Raw genomic sequence first — 21,486 nt, forward strand, 5'->3', positions numbered from 1 at the left:
TCTAAACATGACAACTACACAAGACAAGTTCATTGACCACTACTTTACTAGAAATCAAAGCCTTGAATTCTGGAGGTACAAAAGTCGAAAAATCAATGCTTCATATTAAGTTTTTGTTGTCACCACCAAGGGTAGAATAACATTACTCATGATTATAAAATTAAATAATGAATAAGTAACACCCAAAATTAGTGGAGCACTTACATGTATCCACCTAAAGAAAAAGTGATAAGCTGTCTTGACTTCAAATACTTCTTCTTGGTTCAATGTTTGACCACTGGATATTAAAATTCAATTAGATGCACAATTGCTAATTTGAAAAAATAACATCAGACAGTAGAAAAAAACATCAATGAATCATTGAGAAATTCAATCCTTTGAATCTTCCTAAATCCAACGAGTACTTGATAATGTGCTAGTTCTATTAATAAACGAGTAAACTTGTAATAATTATCTCAAGATGATATATAGTTGGGCATTTTAGTCCTAAAATTAAAAAAAAAAAAACAAAAAAACCCTCTGTTAGTCCCTAGGTTTGCAAAAAAGTCATTCAAATTATTCTTTTTCTACTTTATTTTCCATTGGGGTTTGCACAAAAGAAGATTAAAGTGAATGATATTTGCAAAGCCAGACTAATGAAGGATTTTAAATCTCAAGGGATTGAAATGCCAAACACATACAATCTCAAGGACTAATTTGAAGTTTACTTACTCATGTATATACAGTATGCAATTATGCATTACACCTTTCCCTTTTTGGAGAATATAAGCAATATGTCATTTTACAATCTGATAGAACCCCTTTGATAAAAAAATGGACATAAACCCCAATAATTACAGACATAAGACCACTGGAAAATGTAACATCCTGGAAATTACTACCCCGGAATTTTTGGAAACGATTATTTTGAATGATATATAATAAGTATATTCAGTGTCTATGCCTAATGTTCTTGGTAGAAAGTAGGAATAGTGGGGCCAAGATATGCGGGTTAAGGCTAATTAAGGAGGAGAAATCCATAACTGGCAGGTTATGGGTTAATTCCTAATTAATTAGTTTAAAAATCATCGTTTTGCCGTGCGACTTAAAAATTTAACGAAAACAACCTCTAAACCACCCGGGGTTTCATTCTGAGCGTTTGATATATATATTGCTTGCTTTCGAAAACTGGCCCGGCGGACGCAGAGAACGCGAGAAACTGGAATCAAGAAACCGACACGCAAACCGAGGCACAGGATTTCTAAGCGTTTCAAAGTCAGATTTCCTCACTTTTGTGACTGAGTATGGGTCACAGTCAAAAAGAGAAAGTGGGTCCTTTTTTGCTCCAATCAATAGGGACATGTGGCAGAGCTTGAATAAAATAAATGGAAAAAAGGGAAAACCCTTTTTATTTTAAAACCAAAAAAGCTTTTTCTCTCTCCTCACCACAGCCAAAGCAGAAATTCAGAAGCCTTTTCTCTCCCTCTCTCACGTAGCTTTCTTCTTCTTCATCATTCCCATTGAAGCTTCAAGCAAAGCTTCAACCTTTGGCCACCCATTTCTGCCCCAAAATCGTGAAAGAGAGCATTTTTTGGAGTCGTGAAGTGCGTGGCCACGAGTGGGACTTCCGAAATTTCAGGTTTGGGTGGACTCTCTTTCCTCTTGATTTGTGGGTATGGGGTTTTGGGAGATTATGAGAGGGTAGTTTTTGTTAGTTTCTGTTGTGTATGATTATTTGTGAAGACATTTTGTTGAAATGCTTGTCGAAATTGCCATGTTTGGGTGAGTTAGACATACCCATTCTGTTTTAAGGGTTTTGTGATTTTGTTTTATCTTGAAACAATTTACACGTGAATGAAATATGAAGGAACTTTTTCTCAAATCCATACAAAAGTTGGCCACATAAATTGTTCTCAAGTCAATAAAAAAACACAAATTGTTATTTTAAAAGAAAATCACATAACAAACAATCTTATAAATAAACAGAAACTTCATTTATTACCATTCTTGTTGGTATAATCGTCCCTTTATCATTGAAAACAACAAATGTATCCATTGGTTCTTTTTTAGCAAATCTAGACTTCAATTTTATTGATCACATCACAACAAGGAACACAATAATGAGAAATCACACAAAATAGTTATATTATGAAAAGTTTGAAATCATAATAAAATAAAATATCTAACCCTTTTCACTTTTGCATTATATGTTCTCTTAGGTCCTTTCTTAATCCCACTCTTGATTCTTCTTGGTGCTCCTTTCGTTTTTGACACCGGAGGATCTAAAAGTGGCTTCTCAGTAAAGTGTTATTTATAATATTTCTTTGTCAATATTCAAAGATCAATTAATGTTTGCACATTTTTTTATTGCTTGTTCAAGTGCATGATATGCAATATGGCAACTATCATTACATAATGATCCTTCATCGAACAATTCAATGGCCTTTTGATATAAACGGTCTTATCTCTCCTTATTACACTACTACAAAAACGCTTATTTATGATGCGCACTCTAAGATGGTTCTTTAGAAACGTCTTAGAATAGGAAGTGGTGCCAATTTGTAATTTGGGGAATAAAAAATGTTTTTTACATCGCACATTCTAAGACTATTATAAAGAATCGTCTTAGAATGTAACTTGGTGGCAATCTTGTAATTAGTATGAATTAAGACAACGACGGTTTTGATGTAAGACCATCTTCGTAGACCCGTTTCATTAATTGCCACAGTCCCCCTACGAAGAACTACTTTCAAACGACGCCCTCCATATTCAAACACTCTAGCTCCTTCGTGCTGTGCCCTAGCTTACGACATTAGCCATCAACCACTCTCTCCCTCAAAGTGAGCTGCATCGAAATGGAGCAGCCGTGAACCACTCTCTCCCTGAAACCCCATTTTCCCATCGAAAGTGTTAGGTTCGTCGTACAGGTAAGTCATCAAACGCTCTCTTCTCAATGCTTAATGAATGTCAATTGTGAAATTATGATGGATTTGATTGTGTTCTTCTCCGTGTTTCGTATATAAATATATGTGTTATTGTGTTTGTCAGTGGGTGGGTGACTTTGTATTTTGTCTCTGTGACTTTGTTTTTGTGTGCGGACAAGGAGAAGGACTACTGAAGAATGAAGATTCTTAGTGAAATTTTTAAGGTTAGTTTTTTTGTTTCTTTTAAATTTTTGCTAGTTTTCTGAGTGGAGAAGTCCATGAATTAAGGAATTCAATTGGATTATTAGGGTTTTCCTTGTTTGGAAACTGATTAGGTTACTTGTTAAGAGAGATAATGAATTTGTTTAGAACATTGCTGAAGGAGAAAGTTTGATGGTGAGAGGAATAACTAGGGATTGAGGCTTGGAAATGGGTTTCAGGACCTCGATCGATCGGTATGCAGATGCAAATGTAATGAAATAAAATTAATTTAATGATGTTATTGTGGAAAATGTTCCACATAGACTGCTTACTTGCTCCAAGGTGAGTCAATGATTGAAGGTTAAGCTTCTTGTTGTTGCTTCTGTTTCACTTTCACTGTGGGTTTTGAACAACTTGACTGACTTACTTTCACTTTCCTAATTGGGTCATTAAAAGTGGTTAGTGTTCATAGCCTTAGGTTGAGTGATTGTGTGTTTGACAATCAAGTGTCACTCCTATTTTTCTTGTAGTAAACTTCTTTTCAATGTTGATTGAGAATTTATGTTATTGGGGCATCATTGAAGGATTGTGGTCCTTCTAAAGTGGCTATTGGTATGGTGAACTATGCATTCTACCTTGCTTAGTTGCTCTCTCCTTCACTTTGACGTAGTCTTAGTTGTTTTTGGGATGACTGACAGCCTGGTTCTGCAATGCAAGACCCCTATTTCGATATTTTTATCTGAAATTCTTAGCCGTTTCTTAGATTGATCAGGGTGACAGTAATATGTTTTCTAGTATGTAACTGGTTTTCCTTGGGATGTTAGTGAAGTGAATAAAGACCCATCTATTTATTTCTCTACATCTTGTTATTCTTGTCATTTTATTTGCCTTTTCCTATCTACACATTTAATATGATTATGAACTCATTTTGCTACTATGCATTTAATTTTCAAATTGAATGGTTTAGTTGTTGCAGTATGCTTTCTGTTCTTTGATGATGTATTGATTGGTAATTTGAACATTTGGTTGAAGGTATGCTTGCTATACCATAATAATTCATTTGGGTGTTTTGAAACCTTTGATGTTTTGCTGTCATGACCAAGGTACTCTCTCCTGAGGAGATTGTACTCTTGCTTTTCAGTATTTAAAGAAAGATAAGGTTAGGTACATCCTATGTTCAATGCCTATTATGCCCTCTTCTTCTTTCACTCCTCTTCCTATTCCTTCTTCTTCTTCCTTTTGACAAACTTGTTACTCTTCTTTGAGGCCTCATCCCTTAGGATCTTACTTTCCCACAATACTCTTTCATCACTTCCCTTCTTCTATTTCCTCTTCTGGGTTTGATCAATATGACGTGGCAGTTGGGGTTGGACCAAGCTCCGATAATGTCACCGTTCGAGTTGTTGATCCTCCTACAAGACCTCATTCTGGAATATGGTTTATGTTACTAGCCTCTCCAAATCAATAAGCTAGCTAACAATAAATTAAAAAATGAAAATTAATATTTGTTATAATTTCTAGTAGACTAATTTTTCTTATGTGTGTGTGTGTGTGTGTGTGTGTGTGTGTGTGTGTGTACATGCATGCATCTAGCTAGCTATAGGCTAGGCTAGTGCAGTTTAATTGCTTCTTTTATGATAAAACTCACTTGGTTTTCATTTGTACAATGCAGAGCGAGAGAACCATTCTTGCCACAAATACCTAAGAACTACCTTAGAATTAAGTGAGTATTTGTTTATTTGTTTCTTGTTCTCTCTCCCTTGATGTGCTAGTTTGAGGCTTTTCTTGTCAGTGTGTAATCAATGTCATTTTGATCATGATTTGATCGTATTTGGAGCTGCAAAAACTCATCATTTTTTTTACTTAAAACTTTCAGGGATGGAAGGATGACAGTTCGATTGCTATTGAAGTATCTAATTAGCAAACTCAGACTAGAAAGCAAATCAGAGGTACTTTCAAGTTTTAACCATCTCTTTACCCTTTTATATTAATACTATAAATTAATAATTATAATCTATTTGTTATGTGTATGTGTATGTGCTTGTGTGAAGTAGTTATAGCTAGGGATATGATTTTCCATTGTTGCTCTCTCTCTTGGTCATATCATGCACCTTCCTACTTCCAATTGTTGCCTCCTTTATTAGCATGTAATTAAAGAGGGATGAAAATGAACATAGGGGATTACATAAGTGTCTGAAAAAGAAATGGAACTACCTTCTCATCAAACTACAGTGAGTTTTAGACACCAATTGTCCCATTGATTTGTAAATTGTAAAAATTAAGCTTTCAAATTTAGATAAGTGTATTCTACCAACATTTGTTAATCCTATCGTAGCTACTAACAAAGCCAAAATAGTGGACTGCAGAGCCAAAATAAATACATAGTTCTAATTAGTGACTAAGGTAAAATAAATCAAAATAATAATCATTTCCTTTCAAATAAACTATCTTAAAATATTATATCTATATTGAAATAGAGCATTGGACTTCTCATTTCTGTAAGAAAGGCCAACCCCTGCAGATATACAAACTTAGAATAGTTTTTAAGGTACAAGCTTATAGTATCAATATATCAGTAAGTTAAGTACGTTGCGGTTAGCTTCTACATCCAAAGACATTTTTTTTGCACAATGAAAACTTTCTAGAAGCCAAGTAGGATTGCAACATATGTCATTTGTTATGAGATAAAGACATCAGTCCTTACAGTGACATTGACATTCAACTAATTGTTAAGAAAATGATTGATGTCTTTAATAATCTAATAACAGTAGAAATACTAGAATTAAAGGCAAATGGTTCAGTTACAACAAGAGTTAGGACTTGGGAGAGGGGGAGGGCAACCCTATGATGAGATGATTTTAGAAGTTACAACTTGTTAACTTACACTTTCCTTGGATTCATCTAATAACTGTATCACTCTTCTACCAATAAAGATTAATCAATTACAACATGCATATTATTCGTGATGTATGAACTAAAAGCCCATGACAAGCAACACAACATGGGGAAAGAATTTTGAGTAAATTAGTCAAGAAAAAACAAATCATTCATTAAACTCATACATATTCTTTTGATCTTTCCTCCCTCCACCACAAGCAAAGGAGTATACAATTCCTTAATCCAATCTAAGATCATGTGATTGAGTTTAAAGGGCCTGGCATGTTTTTGGAAAAAAATGTGTAAAATCACTAAAATGAAGCCCAAAGCTTGGATTCTGATCAGGGTTATTGCATATATTTCCTTGTTTAATCTGTGATAATCATGAAAAAAATACACAATTACAGATAAAACTTACCTTGTAGTATTTGTAGGGGCCATGACAATAGCAATTGCCTCTGGTAACATGATCTGATATGAAACCACAGATATCACTAGCTAGGTACAATTAAAATGAAGTATAAAAATGACATACACTTCTGGTTCTTACATATTCTTCTATTAAACTAAGAAAACAAAGCTTGCACTCCAATTGTTTTTACTAAAATCTTATAATCCAAGTTATTAGGCCTTTTCTTTCATAGATTATACTATAAATTCTCATGCAAGTTAGGTTAAAATCCATGACACTATCAACTTTCTTTCATCTTCTTAACAATCTGCAGAAACATCATAATCACAATTCACAAGTAAACCAATTATCTAGCATTACTATGACTATTTCTTGTCCAGGCCCATAGTTAAACATACAGGGCAATACCAACTGCTTTAGCATTTAAATATATGGAAAGCCAGAAAATAGAAATTACAGTGCCATCTATTACCTGGTATGAGTAATGAGTGTGTAGATTCACAAAAGACATGAAACAAGTTTGTGACGGGTGTGTATGAAAAATTGAAAGAATTAAGATAAATACTGATATTTAAAGTTTGTAAACCAAAGAGTGGGTTAAAGAAAAACAATAGATAAAAGCCGCATAAAAAGGATGCTAATAGAGTAAGGTTGAAATTAAAAAGCTTTCTATCTTCAATCATACTTACATATAGTGTAAAATCTATTGATGCATTCAAACATCAAAACAACAACACATAATGGCTTAAAGGATCTTTGGTAGTAACTAACTCAAGCAAATCAAGACAGACAACTAAGGTCATCTTTGAGATAAAGATAAAATATTTGTGAGGGTGTGGCAGCTAAAAGAAACAGAAAGAGAAGAAACTTAGCCAAGACCAAATAGTAACATACAATTCTTTACTATATTTTCTTTTTCCCTATTAAATATCTTGAATCGGAGTACACCCCAAAGCCCCAGGAGGAGAAGGGAGTGAAAAGATGATTTTTTTCCTTTAATTCCTTACCACAACTCATCTGCTGCACCAAGTGCACTTCAATATGCTTTTCTAATTTCCTCAAACCAACATTAAATTCAAAATATGACAGTCAGAATTATTTTGCCAAAAGCTGACCAAATGATTTTGGCAAGCTTGTTGACTCTTACTTGAGTCAGTGGTCCCTACCACTTTATTTCATTAAACAACACCCTCAAATCCTATCAAAATTCTGGCCTTATTTTGTTATCTGTGTAACATTACTTATGTTGAAATTACTGTTTAAAGTAAATTATTTGATAGTGTACAATTTTAGGGTAACCTGTTCAATTCTAAGTCTCTATCAGGATTACAAATAAAAGCAAGTCATTTATGAATAATCCTTATCCTTACTACTCTAAACATGACAACTACACAAGACAAGTTTCATTGACCACTACTTTTACTAGAAATCAAAGCCTTGAATTCTGGAGGTACAAAAGTCGAAAAATCAATGCTTCATATTAAGTTTTTTGTTGTCACCACCAAGGGTAGAATAACATTTACTCATGATTATAATTAAAATAATGAATAAGTAACACCCAAAATTAGTGGAGCACTTACATGTATCCAACCTAAAGGAAAAAGTGATAAGCTGTCTTGAACTTCAAATACTTCTTCTTGGTTCAATGTTTGACACTGGATATTAAAATTCAATTAGATGCACAATTGCTAATTGAAAAAATAACATCAGACAGTAGAAAAAAACATCAATGAATCATGAGAAATTACAATCCTTTGAATCTCCTAAATCCAACGAGTACTTGATAATGTGCTAGTTCTATTAATACGAGTAAACTTGTAAATTAGTTCTCAAGATTGTATAAGTTGGGCATTTTAGTCCTAAAATTAAAAAAAAAAAACAAAAAAACCCTCTGTTAGTCCCTAGGTTTGCAAAAAAGTCATTCAAATTATTCTTTTTCTACTTTATTTTCCATTGTGGGTTTGCACAAAAGAAGATTAAAGTGAATGATATTTTGCAAAGCCAGACTAATGAAGGATTTTTAAATCTCAGGGATTGAAATGCCAAACACATACAATCTCAAGGACTAATTTGGAAGTTTACTCATGTATATACAGTATGCAATTATGCATTACACCTTTCCCTTTTTTGGAGAATATAAGCAATATGTCATTTTACAATCTGATAGAAACCCCTTTGATAAAAAAATGGACATAAACCCCAATAATTACAGACATCAGAACCACTGGAAAATGTAACATCCTGGAAATTACTACCCGGAATTTTTGGAAACGATGTATTTTGAATGATTATATATAAGTATTATTCAGTGTCTATGCCTATATGTTCTTGGTAGAAGTAGGAATAGTGGGGGCAAGATATGCGGGTTAGGCTAATTAAGGAGGAGAAATCCATAACTGGGAGGTTATGGGTTAATTCCTAATTAATTAGTTTAAAAATCATCGTTTTGCGTGCGACTTAAAATTTAACGAAACCAACCTCTAAACCACGCTCGGGGTTTCATTCTGAGCGTTTTGATATATATATTGCTTGCTTTCGAAAACTGGCCCCGGCGGACGCAGAGAAACGCGAGAAACTGGAATCAGAGAAACGACACGCAAACCGAGGCAGGATTTCTAGCGTTTCAAAGGTCAGATTTTCCTCACTTTTGTGACTGAGTATGGGTCACAGTCAAAAAGAGAAAGTGGGTCCTTTTTGCTCCAATCAAATAGGGACATGTGGCAGAGCTTGAATAAAATAATGGAAAAAAGGGAAAACCCTTTTTATTTTAAAACCAAAAAAGCTTTTCTCTCTCCTCACTCAGCCAAAGCAGAAATTCAGAAGCCTTTTCTCTCCCTCTCTCACGTAGCTTTCTTCTTCTTCATTCTCCATTGAAGCTTCAAGCAAAGCTTCAACCTTTGGCCACCATTTCTGCCCCAAATCGTGAAAGGAGAGCATTTTTTGGAGTCGTGAAGTGCGTGGCTACGAGTGGGACTTCGAAATTTCAGGTTTGGGTGGACTTCTTTCCCTCTTGATTTTCGTGGGTATGGGGTTTTGGGAGATATGAGGGGTAGTTTTGTTAGTTTTCTGTTGTGTGATGATTATTTGTGAAGACATTTGTTGAAAGCTTGTCGAAATTGCCATGTTTGGGTGAGTTAGACATACCCATTCTGTTTTAGGGTTTTTGTGATGATGTTTGTGATGTTTATATGCTGAAATTGCTGATGGAAATCTGTTAGAGATGAAGGGTAGAACTAACCCAAGGTTAGAAAGTGAGAATGTGATGTTATGAGTGGAAAAAGAGTGAGACTTTGAGAGTTGGAAGGCTAAGTCTGAATTCTGTGGTAAATGGAGGTTAGAGTGAGTTAATACTAGCTTGAAATGTCATTTAGAACATGTGAGAAAGGTTAGGCTGAGCTAGAGAGAAAAACAAATGACCAAAGTGAACAAAGAGCCATTGCTAGGGCAAATTTGGGTGTTGAAGAGTCAAATTTTGATTCGGTGAGATTTTAGGTGTAAATCCAGTTTGAACAAGTCTAAATGGATGTTATGGACTGGTGTGAGGTGAGAGTTTGCCTCAAATTTACCTTATTCTAAATTTCACTTTTCAAACCTAGAAAACCCATTGAATTGAGGGGTTTTGGACACCTAGATTTTTTTGTTGCTGTGGTTTGAAGCTTGACCTTGGTTTAGACATGATTGATACATGATTTGGGACTTGTAGGATTTGATTTGGGCAAGATTGGATGAGGGGAAGTGTGGTTTTCGAAATCTGCATTTTGTGCAGATTTTTGCTGTGAAATTGTGCAGCAGGATTTTGCACAAGTGCAGAAAAATACTAGGCATTTGCTGGTTGTGGAAAGAGCAGTGCAGAATGAGTTCTGGATGTTTGCTAGTAGATCCCAACGGTCAAAATGTAGGCTTATGCACTAGAGACTTCCAGTAAAATTTTGGAGTCGATCCAACGGTTAACGAATTGGATCGAAGGAATTGTTACTGTGGTCTTTAAGTGAGAAAAGCTGTGACTTTGGTTGATGTGTTGAGCAGAGTTCTCTGCCTTTGCTCTGTTTTGCTTGGCTGTGATAGCTTGTGCTGTTTGAATGTTGTTTTGCTTGGATGTTGTGGAAGCTTGGGAGGATTGATGGGGACCCGGTGTTGAGAGAAACGAGGATATGGGCTACGTGGGAGTACGTGAGCTCAGTTGGAGGTGGGCAACAGGGGATGGTGGGTTTATGCGCGCATTGTGGATGTGGAAAACTTGTTGTGCACCATCGCCCGACCGCCACCTAGTACCACATGTGATGGGTACCCCATAATCCTACAAGCTTGAGATGAGGAAGTGTTGAAGGGTGAAACTTCCTGCTTTTATTGTTGACCACAGAGTGGTACCTGGAGATATGTCGCGGGGGTCAGGAGACCTTGGGGACGTCAGGTGGGGTGCTATTGCCCAAAACCAAGCTTGACCAATCCCGACCCAACCCGGGCATAGTCGGTCAGTGAGAACCTGTGATGTACCTAAGCAGGCGAGCTCCTGGCAGTCAACAGATAAAAGGAAAACAAGACCACAAAGCAAGGAGGCTTGTGGTGGCTGGCCAGCTGTGAATTTTGTGTGATATGTGGAGTATGGCCTCTGGTAATCGATTACCAAGGGTGGGTAATCGATTACAAGGCTTAAAAATGAAGACAGGAGACTAGGATGGTCTCTGGTAATCGATTACCACGGGGTGTAATCGATTACCAGGCTTGAAAACGAGGTCAGGAAGCTAAGGAAGCCTCTGGTAATCGATTACCAAGGGGTGTAATCGATTACCAGGCTTAAAAAGGGAACTGGGAGATGGTGGAAGCCTCTGGTAATCGATTACCAGCCTGTGTAATCGATTACACAGAGGAATGGGTCACTGGTAATCGATTACCAGGCATGTGTAATCGATTACACAGTGCATTATTGCATATTTCATGTCCTGAGGCTGTGTAATTCAAGTTTAGCCTCTGGTAATCGATTACCAAGGCTGTGTAATCGATTACCAGAGATGAAAAGCCTTAAAATACCCCTTTTAATTGCATGTAGTGGTTATGAGATGCATTGTGTGGCGGCATAGCTAGATTCTTGTGAAAGAGTCTACCCCTTTCTTTTCTTTCTTGTAGATCGTGATGGCGGCGCAGCTAATCCGTGATCGAGTAGAGATGGAGTGCTTAGAGGGAGCTTGGGAGACCCTCAAAGGCAACACGAGGTGCCGATTTCGGGGCACCATTCGATTCACGGCTACTTCTTTGGTGCATCCAGATGAACCTGCACGGACGCTTCAGCGCACGGTGGAGTGGACAACTCCTTGGATTAGTTTTGTGTATTTTTGAGGGTGGGTGTATTTAGGACTGACTGTTAGGTTTACTTTTTTGTTTTGTATGGGTAGACCTGATGTATAGGAATTTGATGATTGTATACTTGTGGCTGAAGCCACCACTATGGACACCTTTGCTCTGGATGACACTATATATTTTGTAAAACTCCCATATTTTGGACAGCTTTAAATGATGAATGCATTTATGATCGATCTTGTTATCTGAAAAGAAATCATTAGCAACTTTATTTGTAAAAGAGTTTATCGACTGTATTTTACCCTTTTTTTCACGTGACGACCTAAAGTAATGGCTGGTATATTCTTCCTTTTGAAACAGCAAAATAATTTAGAGAATTATGAGCGGTAAGAAAGAAATGACTCCGAATAGAGTTGTGAACTGGCCATTCAGGACTCTGTAGTGAGGATTTTCCTTCGAAACCTTGTTTTGGTGAAAAGAGAAAGAAATGAAAAAGAAAAAGAAGAAAAAAAAAAAATTTACCATGGTTTTTGTTAATTAAATCATTACTATTAAACCAGTCATTATTTTGGGGACGCCACAGAAAACATTTACTCTCTCAAATGCTAAACACATGTGATGGAAACACCGCAGAACTTCAAGGATTTACTTCCTCCCTGCCCTAAGGCCCAATTCATGTGTGTGCTTTACCAACACTAGCTACAAAATATCCTTAAATTGTTGGTGATTCACACACTTGGCACATTGGCACAATGATCCTTTTTCCTTCAGTCATATCAATTTCTTCCTTACTAGTTCGTTTCCACTCAAAACATTGAATTAATAAAGCACTACTATAAATTTTATTTTACATATATAAGTTCTTCAAGAACATTATAAGATGTTTATGCTTTTAACAACCCTAGAAGTTATAAATATCCTTAACTGTCAGTGATTGGCACAGTTGCCACATAGCTTCTAAGGGATATTTTTTTTACACAGTAAGTCCCTTTCTTTCAGTCATATCAGTTTATTTTTAAGTAGTCCTTTTCCACTAAAAACATTGGATTAATAAGGCCAGAGTTAGGTAGACAAATGGTTTAAAATATATACTTAAGTGTACAACTTGCTGCACTTCTGTGTAATTGTAGTACAAAAACAAAAAGGGTAATTTAAACACTATTATTTTTTATTTTTCTTTTGCTTTTTTATTTTTTTAATTAATATGAAAAAGCTTATGTCTATTGGTGTTTTACTCTTCTTTCTCTTGAATCTCCCCTGCAAATCTAACAAAACTGACAATGTTAAGAAATTGTTTATGTTTGCATCCTCTGGTAGTTATGTGCTTCATAACATAAAAACAGAGCAAATGAAGCTTCCATTTATGAAATTATCACTAAAACTTTAAAGGTACATAAAGCATTCAGTTAAGAAAAATGTTTTGAGGGGACTGATTCCTGAATCAATCTTCAAAATAACGTCCAATACCATATGTGTTGTTATGCAGCTGTATTGAATACTCTAAGGGAGAACTCTGCTGCCCATAGTGATCCTACCCAGTTTGAACATATTGTCTTTAGTAAATGATACATGTGGTTTACACAAAATAAAAACTACCCTCAATTTATGCATGGTAGATGATTGGTCTGGTTGTTCATGAGGACATCATGAGCATTATCTTTTTATTTTATATTTTATAATGGTTCTTGTTTTGTTTTCTTCTGCTTATCTTTCGTTGCATCCACATAATCAGGGAATTGCTAGGGTTTTAGGGGGCTGGTTTAGTTGAATTTTAAGCACACTATCTTGAACCTTACGCTTAATCGGTGAATAAAAAACATCAACTTTACTAGTGCCACTAGCATGTAGTTAACAATGGTCGTTCCCCTATAGTGTCTTGAATGTGATTCCAAAAATGTCCTTTCATTGCTTGGCCAAAACCAAGTAGATATGAATGCCATATTTTTTAAAAACCAAATCAGATTTGTATATAATATTGAATTGTTTATATAAGATAAAGGCATGCTAAGTTAGTATGTCATGTCAGGAGCTGTGAAATGAACATAGCATGTTCTTAATTGTGAAAAGAGTCATATATGCAAGGGACGACAATGATTAGAGGATGTGATAATAATTGAAATAGAGGGATCAAAAACCAATTTATCTTGTTTGATTGGCTTCTATATGAATAAGATAATTCCTCACTACGATGGGGCATTCATAACAGAACCAACAATATTACATGACCATGGTAACATGATGGCAAAAAATATCTACTAACAATATTGGTAGTGGGGAGTTTCAATATAAATCTAAAAAGATTGGTAATCTACCACACACCCTTATAAACACTATAACCTGCCATGTCTTTGTTAGCATTCTTACTGTCTAATCTGCTTTGGTGTTAAACGTATGTCATCTGTGTCTTTGAATTCATTTTGTTTTGACACATGTACTCCTACTTTGGATTTAAACATATTGTATTGTTTGTAGGTAGTACTATTAATTCGTCAATCGTCTGTTAAGGATACCAAAAAAATTCATCTTGGTTCACTTAACATATAGTCATCTAATAATCATTGGCATTACCGCAACCAAAGTTTTTGTTTGTAGCTTCTTTTGAGGTACGTATGCCATTCTGACAGTTATGTTGTTAATTATTACATATGTTGTTCAAATGTGCCTATTGTTTATTATTACATGTTTGTACATTGTGAGCAAACCATAGTTTCCCGTTTGAGATTGAATACAATGATTAATACAGAGAGTTTGGATTAACTGTTGTATTGAATCTTGAATTGTCCGTTTGGACAGTTTGGGAAGACTAATTATTTTTACTTAATTCTTACTTATAGGTTAAGTAGGTTGTGTTAATTTTGACAAAATTTTGGTTTTGTGCATCTTGCTTTGTTCTCTGGGTGCATACATGATTGTGGTGATTTGACGTCACCTCTTTCATGTCGTGTACTTGGAGACCAAAGCGAAATGTTGCTGAAATTTTGTCAAATTTGACATAACCGTCGTAACTTGTTTGTGTGAATCAAGTAAAAATTTGTCTTCCCAAATGGGATAGGGTCACACCTTTTTATGAAAAAAGAGAGGTTGTCATGCATATCGGAAAATCTATCCCGTGACAGTACGCCAAACATGGATCGAAGTTGGATAAGTGATGAGTATGAGAATGGGGTTGAAGAATTCTTGCAATTTGCCCAACAAAATGCACCAGAAATGGGTGGATTATATTTGTGTCCATGTTTTAAATGTTTGAATGGGAGACGACAATCATTGAATGACATTAGAACACGTCTTATATGTGATGGTATCAGTCCTACTTATACAAAATGGATATGGCATGGTGAGTTACCATAAATGTCAACAATCCCTCTAAGAGATGCAGTTGATGTACAAGTCGGTGATCATATAGAAGACATGCTTCGCGATCCTGGACAACAGGGTTTTAGGCAAGCACATGCACCTTATTATGAAACATTAGAAACTAATTCTAAGAAGCCACTGTATCTCAGATGTACAAACTTCACACGGTTATCAGGGGTGTTAGCTTTGGTGAATTTGAAGGCAAGATTTGGGTGGAGTGACAAAAGCTTCAATGAATTACTTTTGTTATTGAAGAATATGCTTCCTATGGACAACATGTTACCCAAGAATCATTACGAGGCCAAGAAGATATTATGTCCTGTGGGTATGGAATACCAAAAAATATATGCTTGCCCTAATGATAGTATTTTGTATAGAAATGAGTTTGCCCAAATGCGCTATTACCCTACATGTGGGGTGCCAAGCTACAAAGTGAAGTATGATGAATGCAGTGATGATGCAACCACATACAAGGATTGTCTAGCAAAGGTGTGTTGGTATCTTCCAGTAATACCAAGGTTTAAGCGATTGTTTGATAATGTACATGACGCAAAAAACCTAACATGGCATGCTGATGGGAGGATAAATGATGGATTGCTCTGTCATCCTGCTGATTCTCCCTAATGGAAGACAATTGATCACTTGTATCTGAAATTTGGATAGGATCCCAGAAACCTAAGGGTTAGTCTTGCTTCTAACAGAATGAATGCTTTTGGTAACTTGAGCTGTAGCCATAGTTCATGGCCTATTTTGCTTATGATTTACAACCTTCCTCCTTGGTTGTGCATCAAGTGAAAATACATTATGTTGTGTATGATGATAGCTGGTCCAAGACATCCAGGAAATGACATTGATGTCTATCTTGCTCCCTTGATTGAAAACCTGACAAAATTGTGGATAGAAGGGGTTGATGTGTATAATGCCAATGTTCAGCAGAGCTTTAGGTTGCGTGCAATGATATTTTGCACCATTAACGACTTTCCAGCTTATGGGAATTTGAGTGGATATAGTGTCAAAGGCCACCATGCATGTCCTATATGTGAGAAAAACACAAGTTACATCCAACTAAAGCATGGAAAGAAGATAATGTACACAAGGCATCAAAGATTTTTAAAGCCTTATCACCCATATCGACGAATGAAGAAAGCATTTAATGGAACATCTGAGATTGACAGTCCACCGAAGCCGTTGGCTGGACACGAAGTTTTTGATCGGGTTAAGGACATCATAACTATGTTTGGGAAGACACAAAAAAAGGATGGGTCCGACAAGAATATTTGGAAGAAAAGGTCAATATTCTTTGATCTGCCTTACTGGAGCGATCTACATGTGCAACATTGTTTAGATGTTATGCATGTTGAGAAAAATGTGTGTGATAGTTTAATTGAAACTCTTCTTAACATTAAAGACAAGACAAAAGATGGTTTGAAATGTCATCAAGATTTGGCAGAAATGGGTATACGACAACAGTTGCATATAGTATCACAAGTTCATCGAATGTACTTGCCCCCAGCATGTCATACCATGTCAACGACCGAGAAAAAAGTTTTTGTCATTGTCTTAAAAATGTTAAAGTCCCACAAGGATACTCTTCAAATATCAAGAGCCTTGTATCCGTCAATGAGCTGAAATTGGTTGGATTGAAGTCTCATGATTGTCACGTTTTAATGCAACAATTGTTTCCTATAGCCATTTGCGGAATTTTGCCGGAGAAAGTTAGGGTTGCCATAACTCGGTTGTGTTTTTTCTTCAATGCAATCTACAGCAAAGTCATTGATCCTCAACAATTGGATGATTTGGAGAATGAGGCTTCCATTATCATCTGTTAGTTGGAGATGTATTTTCCACCATCATTTTTTGACATTATGATTCACTTAGTTGTCCATCTTGTACGAGAGATACGGTTATGCAAGCCCGTGTTTTTGCGGTTGATGTATTCGGTTGAGCAATACATGAAAGTGTTGAAAAGTTATATGAAGAAGCAATATCGACTGGAAGCATGCATTGTCAAAAGGTATGTCACAGAAGAAGCTATTGAGTTTTGTTCTGAGTACATAGAAACTGCTACACATGTGGAAGTCATCATGAGTCTACACGGCAAGGTAGGGGAACACGAGGATTCAATGTTGTAACCATGGATCGCCAGCAGGTCTCACAAGCGCTTTTATATGTACTAAACAACACAGCAGAAGTTATACCATACATAGATGCTCACAAAGAATATGTCGCAGCTTCCCACCCAAACATGAATATGATGAGGGTGTTGCAAGAGCACTGTAGGACTTTCATTAATTGGTTTAGAAAAACAATATTCGCTAATGACAGTGCTTCTAAAACATTATCATTGTTAATTGTTGGGCCAAATCTCAATGTCCTCACTTGGAAGGGATATGATATTAACAATTATTCCTTCTACACGAAGTCACAGGACCGTTGATGCTCATTCAGACCACTTTAGTAGTTCATTAGATAACCATCCGATTTGAGCGTCCATGCCTTATTTTGGAGTCATTCAAGAAATCTAGGAGCTTCATTATGGTGAATTTAGAGTGCTTATTTTCAAGTGCCAGTGGGTTAATGGAAATGCGGGTGTCCGTCAAGACAAAATGGGGTTTACTTTGGTTGACCTTGAAAGGATTGGTTACAAGGATGAGCCTTTCATCATGGCAGCACAAGCAAGACAGGTGTTTTATGTTCAAGATCCGAGTGACTCAAGATGATCAGTTGTTCTACAGGGGAAAACAAGTGGTATCCCTTACGATATTGATGCTTCAACACTTGATGTTAACAAGATGCTGACGTTCTCCCCACAACTGCCTTCCACAGATGCTGAAAATGAGAAGGATGATGTACATGCAAATCGTAATGATCATGATAAAGGTTTATGGGAGAATACGACTACGTAACTACGGTATATACCCAAATAATGTTTAACATGTTGAAAAGTTATATTTGCTTTATTTACAATTAATTGTCTTTATTTACAATTTCATACTTAGATGTTGATCTAATTAACATGTGTTTCATTTTTATTTTAATTTTTTTACAGGAACCATGGCAACACCCCCGAGTTCCCCCCACCTTCAGATGCTCCAAGCACAACTACAAAAAGGAAGACTAGACAAACTACCTGCCTCAGAAGATTGATTGCCAGAAGCTTGGATCAGCCACAGCCTACTATGAATGTGAACCCTATTACTGGTAGAGGATCTGGCCCACATAAAGAAAAATTTCATAGTTACCTAGGGGTAGTTGCACGGGAAAAAATCCCCATTGTACATTCCAGTTGGAAAGTTGTCCCTGAATCTCTAAAAAATCTAATATGGAATGACATTTTGGTAAGTGCACTTTAGTAACCATTTAGGTTTTATATTTGTTAAATTAAGTTGCAAAGGTAGTTGTTGACTAAGCATTTGAATACAATTTATTATTGTAGGGTAAGTTTGACATCCCTGAAGGATCAATTGCCAAGAAGGTCATGTCGACAGTTGCCACGAGATGGAGGCAATTTAAGTCCTCCCTTACCTGTGACACCCTTTATCCCGACATATATATAAATAAATAAAATATATAAAAATATTGGTAAACAAATTCATGTGGGTAAAATGTTCACATTTACTTCACTATTATGAAATAAAACTTATTAAAAACATATTCGACTCAAAACAAGGTCGTCAAAATTTACAGAAATGTTTACTAAATGTGACAACCTCTAACCCGACATATATATAAATAAATAAAATATATAAAAATATTGGTAAACAAATTCACGTGGGTAAAAGATTCACATTCACTTCACTATCATCAAATAAAACTTTTTAAAAACATATTCAGCTAAAAACACATTCACTTCACATTTACAATTTTTTTTTTGTTAAATTAGTGAGGTAAAGTAAAATAGACTAACATCATGCAATTAATATAGAAACTTATGCCACAATGTCACATCCTATCAGAGCATTGGGTTCCAACATCCTTCATCACAAGGTTCCTTAAAGCAATTCACCTAGTCATCTGCTCCCCCAAACACAAAGTTCAAGATCATCACAGGATCCAAACACAAATAACACACGGGGAGTGAGTTATCACATTCCTAACTAATAGAGAAACAAGACAACTAGATATACATATCATATAAATGAGATACAACTTACTTAAACATAACTCACGTAATTCCACCACTTTGTCATTTAAAATTCACTTTTCAATCATCAATCACATTACACAAGAATCATACACTCTGATCAAGACATAATAACACATCAATTCATAGTAAACAATTAGCAATCGTTATGCAACAATTATGGTAAGACTCAAGCCTATATGTAATGTGGTACCATGTTAGTGAAAAATCACCTTGGGGCGCTTAGGAGTACATAACAAGACACACCATAAAATGAGTATTTTAGGTTACTCTCACTAAGTAAAATCATAGGGAGACCAGTCAGGGTCACGCTGTTTTGCGAGAATGCTCCAACCGGGTGTATTTACCCCCAGGGCCTACACTCCGAAGAGTCCGTCAGGGCCTCTCCCTCCTAATTCAAGTCCAACCCCTAAAACAATTTTTTTGCATGCAGACACTGCTCATGAATTATACAATACCCATGACCTCACACTCGTTTTTTAAACACGTTCAACATATTGCGCTACAATTTAACACTGGTTCCTAAATAGGAAACCTACACTTTCTCTTTAACACTGCGCATCAACACTTTTCTCAAGATAAACACTGGTCGGGTTATTGTATAATTCACAGCTCACAATACAAGTAATGTCACATCAAGTGTTAACCACACACTTATCACAACTAAAACTCATGTTCACAATTTCACATCTTATAATATCACATACCACCATCACATGTTTACAGGTATCTCACAAATTAACACATGTTCAACTTTGTACTTATACTAAATCTCAATAACAATATTATAATCTTAAAGCAACATGTTATTCCACAATTCATCACATATTCTATTTATAGATATTGCTCATGAATTATACAATACCCACGACCTCACACTCGTGTTTCAAACATGTTTAACACATTGCGCTACAATTTAACAATGGTTCCTAAATAGGAGACCTACATTTTCTCTTTAACACTGCGCATCAACACTTTTCTCAAGATAAACACTGGTCGGATTATTGTACAATTCATAGCTCACAACACAATTATTGTCACATCAAGTGTTAAACAGACACATTTATTCACAACCAAATATCATATCCACAATTTAACATCTCATAATGTCACAATCCACCATCACATGTTTAATTTATTACATACTCCCAATTTGAATCACCATTTCATAATCTCAATATAACAATTTATACCAAAGATTTATCACAATATTGGGAGTAAACCCCCTCAAATAATTTCACACAATTATATCAAAATCAATTAATAAAAATCATAGGTATAAAAAAATGAAAACACCAAGATCACTCTATTTTGTCAACCAATTTGCATCAGGACATCAATATTGTATTTATAATCATAAAGGAAAAATTGAAATTTAATAAACATCCCAAAATAAACCCAATTTAATCCTCTAAGAATCCTTACACTTGTTCATTCTAACCCCAATTGCGATAAACTCATCCCTTACCTCGATATAGTCACTCAAGCATTCTCCGTTATCAATTGTGACATTTATCGTGCTCTCTAGAGCTCCTCCTCTGGTTGCTCTGTTAGGGTTCCCAAACATTAGAGAGAAGGAGCAGGGATTGAAGCCTTCATTCCACTGTCTACGTGCGATGAGTATTTCTCCTTCCACAGACATTATTTTGTAAAACCCAATGTTCAAGATGTGCAAAAATGAATCGCAAACCACATATAAAAATTTCACGACAATCCAACGGTTAACGAATCCGAGATCATAGTTTTACCGAGACAATTTTGGGTTTCCGTGGGAAAGGAAAAAGCTACGATGCAAAGGATATTTCTCTTAGCTCTAACATATTTTTGCAATTCCCAAAGGTGAGAATGTTTAGAATTGAGTTACGAACCTAGTTCTGAAATATCACGACGATCCAACGGTGAACAAGTCCAAGATCATCATTTTTCTAAGACAGGTTTGGTGGTATGCGGTAAAAGAGAGCGTTTTGGAAAGAGGAGAGGGAAAAACAAAATTGAGAGGAAGAAGAGGCATCGTCGGTGTGAAAACTAACCTAACACGTCTCTGTTTATAAAGGATACTCATAGTCTATCATTTACTCTATTTATTTATTTTTATTATTTTATAAAAAGGAACTCTATTTTATTTCCTATCAAATGAATAAATCAAATATATTTTTTCTTGAAACCATTATTTTAATGTAGCTATTTCTCCTTATTTATTTATTTATTTATAAAAACCTTATCATTTTTCTAAAACTCTATTTATTTATAAATACAATCCTTTTTAAATAAGTTTACCAAAAAATGGGATGTTACATTAC

At 35.6% G+C, this 21,486-nt stretch overlaps 1 long non-coding RNA gene across 1 annotated transcript; it reads left to right on the forward strand.

The window, feature by feature from the left end:
• The first annotated feature begins 2,993 nt into the window (after positions 1 to 2,993).
• Positions 2,994 to 18,773, forward strand: LOC114411116. Its single transcript, XR_003666426.1, has 6 exons — positions 2,994 to 3,127; positions 4,777 to 4,827; positions 4,981 to 5,053; positions 14,161 to 14,291; positions 18,092 to 18,380; positions 18,479 to 18,773. It is a non-coding gene; the product is annotated as an uncharacterized LOC114411116 (long non-coding RNA).
• The last annotated feature ends 2,713 nt before the right edge of the window (positions 18,774 to 21,486 follow it).

This window comes from Glycine soja, chromosome 1, assembly GCF_004193775.1.
Source record: "Glycine soja cultivar W05 chromosome 1, ASM419377v2, whole genome shotgun sequence".
Classification (NCBI taxonomy): domain Eukaryota; kingdom Viridiplantae; phylum Streptophyta; class Magnoliopsida; order Fabales; family Fabaceae; genus Glycine; species Glycine soja.